General features: G+C 43.6%; 1 pseudogene; it reads right to left on the reverse strand.

Moving 5' to 3' along the window:
• Positions 1-9,736: 9,736 nt before the first annotated feature.
• LOC126413621 (5S ribosomal RNA) lies at positions 9,737-9,854 on the reverse strand (annotated as a pseudogene).
• Between the last annotated feature and the right edge of the window lie 258 nt (positions 9,855-10,112).

Here is a 10,112-nt window from a genome sequence, read left to right on the forward strand (position 1 = left end):
TAGCGATTTTGTAGGCTTGCGCTGCGTTCATATTGTCCTATTCATTACCGAAGTCAGTATTCGTCATACGAAGTGCTGTCGGAGGAAAATCCTTTTTCACATGTATGTTCCGGCAATGATGTATTCATCGCCTTCAGTTGATCTCTTGGGGCAGAAGTCTGTTCCGTTCCTCCAGTTTCGTTCAATTCTTCATCTTGATGCATTTCATCCGATTCATCAGCCCAGGTTTTGTGTTGATTAGTTTTCGATGTCTCTTTTTCTGCATTTCTAGTATCAGGGAAAACCTTGTCTGCATCGAAATTTACTATCAGCTTCAACCTCTCGTTTGACGACTGCTCCGTTGACATGGGGCATGGTGTATTTGATTTGGCTTGCAAGGGGTCAGGTGCCTGCATACTCAGAACCGGATTACGATGTTGTTCTTCATGCAGTTTGTTGCTAATCTGCTTTGCTTTTTCTCGCAAAGGGGGTGCCAGTTGTTCAGCTCCCTTATGAGCTAGTCTCCTCTTTTTATGTTTCCTTGGAGGACTGACTCTTGGGGAGGTTTCATCGTTTTCCATTACATCTTGGGTTTCTTGCGCTCGGTCTTGTTCTCTGGCAAGTGGTGGGTTGATTTCCTTGTGGTTTTCTGGAGACTGCTCATTCTGAAGGACTATAACCGGTTCAGGAGTTTGTTCTATTTGAACAGAGATATTTTGTTCTTTTTCTTGACTCTTTGGCTGTGTTGTCCCCGTCGAGTCGCTAACTTCCATTATCACTTCATTGTCGCGAACTGCATCATCCTGGGTAGCGTCCTGAGTAGCGTCAGGAGCGTCACGCGTATGGAGTTGTCCAGCGGCTGCCGCTGCGTAAGTTAAAGGCAACGTTGACATGGCCGGGGGTCTCACTGCTTCGCCCGCAGGTAGCTGGGCCACTCGGCGTTGTATACACTGCGAGCGGACATGGCCTGTGCCGCCGCAAGACGCGCAGGTTCTTGGCTGCCCATCATATATTACTATAGCCCGATAACCACAAACATTTATATACGAGGGTATGTGCCTGTGTAAATCCACTCGCAGTTGCCTGATACCATTCAAGACGGGGAACTTGTGAGCAGCAGACCACTTTTCTGCAAAATTGCTAATTATTCTCCCATAAGGAGCTATCACGGAATTGATCTGCTCAGCGGTGATTTCAAATGGTAGCTCAAAGATACGGACAGTTCTTAATCCAAAGCCAGCATGCGTAACACGAACTTCACTAACATTGCCATCGTGATGTTTGAACTTAAATGTTCCGCCACTAGATTCAACAATTTTGTCACACAATTCCGTGTTTTTAAGCTTGACATACACAATACTACTCACAATTGAAAGGTGAATACCTATAATATCCTCGAACGAAATTTTCACAACTTCTTCTAACCACGTCTCAATTTCGAACGAATTCGGTCTCTGCCCTTTCTGGTCAAAAACAAATTTCAATGTGTCTCTCCTATTAGGCTGATCCATCTCTCCTTCTAATATGAATCCATCAAGAGTCTCAAATAACGCAGTAACTACTGCAACAGGCGCTTGACTTACCGAGCGGAGCGCAGCAGACCGCAGCGCACAGCACACGCCGGAGGTCCGCACACCACGGCCGCCAAAAGCCGACTGACCACTCAGCTACCGGGGCGGACGTTTCAGCGATAACCGCCATCCCCAGTTTTACGAGGAATCCGAACTACATCTGAAACATTTCGTGGTCTGGCCGGGATTCGAACCCGTGACGTTTCGGTTTACGGCACACACTTTACGACTACATACCCAAGCCCAACAACGATTCGGATGAAAGCCGTGTTAAGTGAGAGAGAAATGTCCTCTTATTGTACGTTGCCACACTAGGCTGCTCTTTCAGTAATGCACTTAACTGTTGTTGTGAGACTTCTGTTGCATTATTTACTATGCAACGCACTGTATTGACAAGACATGTAACAAGAACATACGTGTGGCAATATTTTTCATCTGTCGTAGAACTATTGAGCGCTTCAATGACTGGTGCTCCCGTGAATGAAAAACTTCTTCCGAAGTTCGAACGTGGATTTGTTGTTCAGAACAAATGAACAGGAGAGCACTATGAAGCTTTGTGCCATTAACACGGGTGGCTTTTATGCAGAAGCCGCTTCATTGTCATTGACAACGGCTATTATCTGGTCGGATGGCAGTGGTGCGAAGCTGAAACCGTTTATTGTTACGAGTAAGCTATAAACAAGGAGGGAGCGGGAGGTAATCACTGTGGTCAAATAATGATCATTCCTCTGAATAAAAGACTCTTAATTGCAGAAACCTTAACAATGACTAATATATTCTGATTCTTTGTATAGGTTTTTGTCCCCTTTAAATTTGCTGCTATTGCTGTGTTTATGGGGGAGTGGCTTCATAATGTCTGAAGATCAAAGCCGTCTCTTTATTAGATGTCATTGTCCTCAATGTTTCTAGTTAAATGTTGACTATTTTTGATGTAATTGGCAAAAAATGCCAAAATATTTCAGTGACAAAAGTTATTAGATGTAAAGTTCAGTAAGCAATGAGTTTGGTTCTTTGACAGGCAATGCTGCTAGGTTTATACCTGGGTTTGTCAGACTTGTAATACGTCAGTAGTCAACAATTGTGCCTGCTGGTAGACTCCAAGTGATGCACTCAGACTATGCGACAAAAAGCCACGATAACTTTCACTCGGAGTAAGGCATTTGACGAAACCGGAATTGAATTTCAAGACAATCAACATAAAATTTTTTTCACTGTAGTATTTTGGAACGTGATAACGGTGCTACTAATTTTTTTTTTTTTTGTCATAACAAGTCTTATGATGTCCCAGTTTCTGATTTATGTTTCTCAATGCCACGTTCTGTCTGTTTTACATGGGACGAGGTGGACTAAATGCTTCACATAGTACTGTTAATTTGCACGGCCTTCGATTTAACCGAGCTGTGTCACACAATACCATGCATGATGTTGGAAAATGGTGTGTTTCAGGTTAGGCTAAGAAAGCTAATGTCACTATTACTACATTGTATATCGAAGCAAAATACAGATTTGGTCTAGATGATACAGGTATTTGAGATAAATGATGTCTGATGTTATTAGTTTCTCCCGATGCTATCAAAATGTAATATCACTTTCAGCTACCAGTGGTACAAATGTTAAATAAGTACTTAAGTAAATTGTACGATAGCTTGTCTGAATCGAATCGCATTAAATGCATTGCATACAAACATAATAATTATGTCTCACTTATAGTTACTAATTTCGAAATACAAAATAAATGATGAAGATAAGAATGATTTAAATGTTCAATTATCTCAAAAACTATAATATTTATAGTACAGGATAGAGACTGCTTGATTTCATATTTATTCTGTTCGAAGTATTGTGACTCATGATACATAACGCACGAACAATAAAATCAGAAAAGCAAAAAATAATAAAACTGGCTCCTAGGAAGGATAACAATGAAACTAAATCGAGCAATTCTTTCGAAATTACTAAACTTCCCTCCAAGGAGTGGTTTGGTACAACTCTCCATCCTTGACTTATAGCGTGGTAGTTCCTTCATGTCTGCATAACTACTTTATCGTATATCCATTTGACCCTGCTTACCTTAGTCAAGCCATGGCCTCCCCACACAATTTTTACCTTCCTGCCCCCACTTCTCTCCATTACCAAATGAACTATTTCTTGATACCTAATGACGTGGCCTATCATGCTATCCGTTCCTTCCATCAAATTGTTCCATAAAGGCCTTTCCCCCCCATTCGAAACAGCGTCTCCTCATCAGTTATCCGAGCTGTGCATCTAAATTCGACGTTCTTCTGCAACGTCACATTTCCAAAGTTTTTACTCTCTACTTGTCTGTGTTGTCTATCTATCGTTCACATATTACTTCAATACTGGGCAATACTCCACCAAATGCCTTCAGAAAAAGACTTCCTAAAATTTGAATTTACATTCGGTATTATCGTATTACTCTTTTTCAGTAAAGGTTGTCTTGCTATTGCCAGTCAGCATTTTAAGCTACCGTCGTCATTTATTTTTCTACTCAAACAGCAAAACTCGTCCACTACATTTAATGCCTCATTTTCTAATCTGGCTCCCCCAGCATCATCTGATTTAATACTTTTTTTGATTTTCATCTTATAACCTCTTTCCAAGACACTATCCATTCCGTGCAACGTATCTTGCAGGTCCTTTGCCGTCTCTCCCAGAATAACAGTGTCATCAGCAAACCTCGAATGTTTATTTCTTCTTCCAGAACATTAATTTCCTTCCCCGAATTCACCTTATATCCCTTTCTTTACCACTTGCTCACTGTGTACGGAATGAACAACATGGGGGACAGGAAAAATTTCTCACTCGTTTCCACGTACTGCTTCCTTTTCATTCTCTTCTACTGTTACACCTGCAGTACTGTTGCACTGGTGCAAATCACACCAGCAAAAAGAGTCCTGTGATTGAATGTATTATACAGAGTGAAGAAGAACTTCACCTAAATACTTCCAGAGATATCTTCTGAGTATTTTTGGTACAAAGGATACACGTTCCCCAGCGTCTCTTTGCAGATTTATTGCATTTCGTTTGGTTTCTTGCACCAACTTGCTTTGCATCTGTATTGCACTGAGAATAGTGCATAACAGTGCAAATGTCGACGACATGCACTGTATGCCTTGTTTGAAAACAAACTTGTTCAGTTCACTGAAAATACAGGGTGTCCATAAAGTCCCTTTACAACATCAAAATTTTATTACAACGGCAAATGAAGGCACAATGTGTGTCCTGGTTTGTTGAGACAAAATCGGATGTTCAGACTCAACGAAACTTCAGAACGATGTATGGAAGAGATCCACCATCGCGCCCTTCATTCCGTGCATGGCACAAAAAGTTTATGGATACAGGGACAGGGAGGAGCGGGCGACCAAGAATATCCGAGGAAAACATCGATCGCGTTTTAAATGTCTTCACTCGTTCACCTACGAAGTCCATCCGCACTGCTGCCAGACAGTTCCAACTGCCACGTTCAACTGTGCATAAGGTCCTCCACAAGAATTTACGGTTGAATACTTACAAAGTGCAACTGTTACAGACACTTGAGCCAAATGACAAGCCAAAATGGACAGAGTTTGCACTCACCATGCTGGAACGCCTGTCGGAGGATGAAGCATTCCTCAAGTGAGTTTGTTTCAGTGACGAGACAACTTTTCATGCTTCTGGGTCATTAAACAGACACAGTGTGAGAATCTGGGATTCTGAGCACCCCCATGTGACTAGGGAGCTTCACCGGGATAGTCCAAAACTGAATGTGTGGTGTGGAATCATGTGCAGCCGAATAATTGGTCCATTTTTCTTCAATGAGTCAACAGTTACTGCAGATGTTTACCTCGACCTTCGGACCGAATATGTAGCACCACAATTGATAGATTTACAACCAACTATCATTTTCCAGCAAGATGGGGACTGCATGTTCGTCGGTTCCTCAATGAAACATTTCCAGGCAGATGGGTTGGGAGGGATGGGCCAATTCCTTGGCCACCACGTTCGCCAGATATCACTCCATTGGACATTTTTATGGGGGTATGTAAAAGGTATCGTGTATCGAACACAGATAGGGGACTTTGCTGACTTGAAGCAAAGGATTCGTAACGCCATTGCCACCATTGATGACGCTATGCTACAGCGAACATGGCAAGAAATCGAGTGCCGTCTTGATGTGCTTCGTGCAACTAAAGGCGCACATGTAGAGGTCTATTAAACACTGTCAAAAAACTTTCATACAATAAAAGAAATGTTGTTAAAATATTTAAACAACTGCCGCTGTAATAAAATTTTGAAGTTGTAAAGTGACTTTATGGACACCCTGTACTTCCTGTTCACAACAATAACGCCGTTTACTCTTCGCTCTTAATCTTGCATTCGGCACAGGTGGTTTCTACCTTGGGATTCTTTTTGCTGTCAGTGTTGGATGTACGTCACCAGCGACCGCAGCAGTGTGGTTTACTGAGGAAGAGTCAGCCAGTATGCACCTCGAATAAGAGTCCAGTGAATGAATAGAAAAGCGCGACAACGAAGCAAAGCTAGCTGTTCCCCCGCCGGCAGCAACCACATCACACTTCGTTTGCATGTATCTGCAGATTATTGTTGCATTGATCTGTCTTATATTGTACGTTCTGATGAGCCCTTATTACACGCTTCTTCACTGTTGTGGACGTATTTTCATCGAAACCATGGTGACTGCGATAACAAACCGGATGAATCACAGTTTATTATTTCGTTACTCTGCAGCGAGGCGCCGGAAACCGTGGGACCCTTATAGCAAAATACTCAGAAGGCATCCCAAACAACGTCTGAAAGTTTGTCAGTGAACATCTGATTCGCCTTGTACACCGCAGATTAGTGACAATAAAATGTTGAAAGTAATATGGGTTACAGATCTTACGCGATCTCTGTCTTCGATTACATGGAATGGTGTGGATTTGCCGCGTGCTGCAATAAAAGCCTGTAAGCTAAACCTCGAGTCACGGATTTCACGGATTCAGTGAGAGTGTATAAATTCTTAAGGAGCCTTACTTCCACGTAACCTTCATGTGAGCCAAAAGAAATGACAATAGTTGTGGAATAAATTGCCGATTAATCATATACGTACGTAAACAGTGCGAAATATGTCATGGCAGGAGAAGACCAGGCTTACAAGTTGTGTCCATAACTCGCAGGCATCCGTCGCAAAAATAGCCCGATATTGTTCTGCTAAAAACAGTGTTACCGAGTTGCTTTAAGCAGTAGTAGTATCTGCGGTTACACTAGGCGCCTATAATTAAAGTTCGGGTTTCAAAACCTGTAGAAAGACAGTCGGGATGATGTCAAATTTAAACAGCTTGTTATTGACACTGGGAGAAATGTCATGGGAAAAAATTATGACCTATAGATGGATCTGTAAGCAACAGAACATGCGCACCAGCAGACGCGCGGCGCACAGATGTTCCTCAGTTTACGTCCAACACACGCATCATAACTGTCTCCATGAATAACTGTGAGCTGCTGGTAAAGCTAGCTTTGTAGAACGGCGGTTGTACGCTAGTAAGCGTGCAGAAGTTCCAGACGTTCGGCCGCTGTGGTCGAGTGGTTCTCGGCGCTTCAGTCCGGAACCGCGCTGGTGTTACCGTCGCAGGTTTGAATCCTGCCTCGGGCACGGATGTGTGTGACGTCCTTAGGTTAGTTAGGTTTAAGTAGTTCTACGTTCTAGGGGACTGATGACCTCAGATGATAAGTCCCATAGTGCATAGAGCCAGTTCCAGACGCTCACGGATATGAAAATAGGCTTTGGTCCGATGTCTGCTAAGAGTCTGGAGAAAACGATTCCTAAATTCGAAAAGACAGATTCCCAGCTTCCTTTGATGTGCAGTTTGGAAGAGGGAGGAAATCAGCCGATCCTACGTCTGTCGAAGATGTGGGTACGGCATCTCAGGAGGGGTCGAGCGGTGGTGCACAAACATGCAATGCACGAGGAATTGCCTGAACATTGGGCATGCCTGCGATCACGGTGCATACAAATCTACGAAACATCCCGCATTGCTAGCCATACAGCCGGCCGCGGTGGCCGTGCGGTTCTGGCGCTGCAGTCCGGAACCGCGGGACTGCTACGGTCGCAGGTTCGAATCCTGCCTCGGGCATGGGTGTGTGTGATGTCCTTAGGTTAGTTAGGTTTAAGTAGTTCTAAGTTCTAGGGGACTTATGACCTAACATGTTGAGTGCCATAGTGCTCAGAGCCATTTGCTAGCCATACAAAATCGCCCCTGTTTAGGAGTTGCTTCCTGCTAAGCTGCCAGCAAGACAAACGTTCGTTCTGGAATTTCTTGTTCGACAATGAAAACCCATAGAACATTCTGCGTACAGACGAAGCCCATTTCCATCCATAAGGACATGTCAGTATGCAAAAGTGCAGAATCGGACAACGGGAGATAAGCACAACAACAACATCACTTCATTCTGCAGAGTTGACAGCGTGGTGCTGGCTGACGGAGTCGTTTATCGTAGGGCCCTATATTCTCGAGGAGATCAGTCCTGTTGCCGTCACTGGTGAACGCTATGAGAGTCTTTTGCACATCAACTTCATTCCAACCGTTCAACACCGTGGAAATGCGAGTAGGATCAGTTTCATGCGATATGGCTCTCCTCTGCGCATTGCACATCCAGTGAAGCGGCTACTGCAGAGGCATTTCGGAAGTGTTGGAATTATCAACCTTCATTTCCCTACAGCCTGGCTGCTCCGGTTTAACTTATGGTAATCCGTGTGACTTTTCACTGTGGAGTTATCTGAAACATGTTATTTAGTGGTACCATCACAACCGTATCTGAACGGAAGGCACGCTTTGTCCAAAGCATTCTGAACATGACCCCCTGAGACACTCGTCTGTTGTGAAACACGCTGTTTCTCGATTTAAGCTTGTGGCAGGAAACGGTGGACAGCGTATTGAACATGTCTTGCGCCAGTCTCACGATAAGTATAAACCCATGTCATTTTGCTTTTTAAGCAGATTTTGGCCCCGGAGGATTAAAACCGATGCCATTTCGCTTTTTATGCGGTTTCTGGCCTCAGGACAGTTAAAAACAGAGTTTTCTCATCCGATGTGGTACGACCTTGCCGTTGTGGATGGGCTCTCCTAACTAACAGTGCCACAACTGTTAACTGTCGAACTTGTGCAACCATTCACATTGAACAGTACGGATGGTGCTGAAATTTGACGTCATTCCGAGCAGTGATTGTCTTTCTACACTGACTGACTCCGTCTTCAGGCCACGAGTGGCCTACCGGGACCATCCGACCGCCGTGTCATCCTCAGCTTTGAATAGGTAACAAATTTAAAACGATTCCTTCTACTGTACTTTTGCCAAGGAACGCCTGAGGAACGTTCCGGCCGTAAACTAAACGGCCCTAACTTATTACTACAGGCAAGTCTTACTTTTTCCAAGGCCCCTTGATCCTCGAATATTTTTTTATTAGCGCTATCATCCAGTGTTAGTCTTTCTACTCTTACATTAATCCTATACACATATGTTACAATCTTGTTAATAATTACAGACGCATATTTATTTGCAAAAAAGTTCAACTCGTCGGTAATGTCATAATGCTTGGGAGTAGAAAAGTTAATAGCATTCTCGTCATATTTTTCAGTTGCACCCCTTTTCCCATATTCAAATCGTACTCCGTCAGACTGGGTATATTCGGTACGCCATTTACACATCCTGGGACCATATAAGAAATTACCCGGACAACCTACGCCTGGCCTTCCTTGTTCCTACCAGTCAAGAGAGAATTGATGAGTTAGCAATTACATTTTATGGAAACAAATTAATTATTCAGCTGCTGTAATTGTACTGGAAGAACTTTGGTATTATAAGCCAAACCTGGACGATTTAATACGGCAATTCAGGGAAGCATACAGAGAATTTGATTTTATGCCAAATGGAATAAGGTGTGCAACTCGATATTACGATTTTCGACAGGGACGGTATAGGCCTTTATGGTATAATTATTAGAACCACAGTGAATACAAACCTCATAGTCCTGCTCAGACGCACAGCCGAAGGAGGATGCGGATAGGAGGAGCGGAGGGATCAGCACACCGCTCTCCCGGTCGTTATGATGGTATTCTTGACCGAAACCGCTACTATTCGGTCGAGTAGGTCCTCAATTGACATCACGAGGCTGAGTGCACCCCGAAAAATGGCGACAGCACATGGCGGCCCGGATGGGCACCCATCCAAGTGCCGACCACGCCCGACAGCGCTTAACTTCGGTGATCTCACGGGAACCGGTGGAACCACTGAGGCAAGGCCATTGCCTCAAACATTATGAATTACACGGAGAAAATTGTCTATTGACACACAGTCAAAATGGGTTTAGAAAATATCGTTGCTGTGCAACACAATCAGCTCTTTATTCACATGAAGTGTTGAGTGCTATTGACAACGGATTTCAGATCGATTACGTATTTCTGGATTTCCGGAAGGTTTTTGACACTATACCACACAAGCGGCTTGTAGTGAAATTGCGTGCTTATGCAATATCGTCTCAGTTATGTGACTGGATTTGTGATTTCC

Source organism: Schistocerca serialis, chromosome 7, assembly GCF_023864345.2.
Source record: "Schistocerca serialis cubense isolate TAMUIC-IGC-003099 chromosome 7, iqSchSeri2.2, whole genome shotgun sequence".
Classification (NCBI taxonomy): Eukaryota; Metazoa; Arthropoda; class Insecta; order Orthoptera; family Acrididae; genus Schistocerca; species Schistocerca serialis.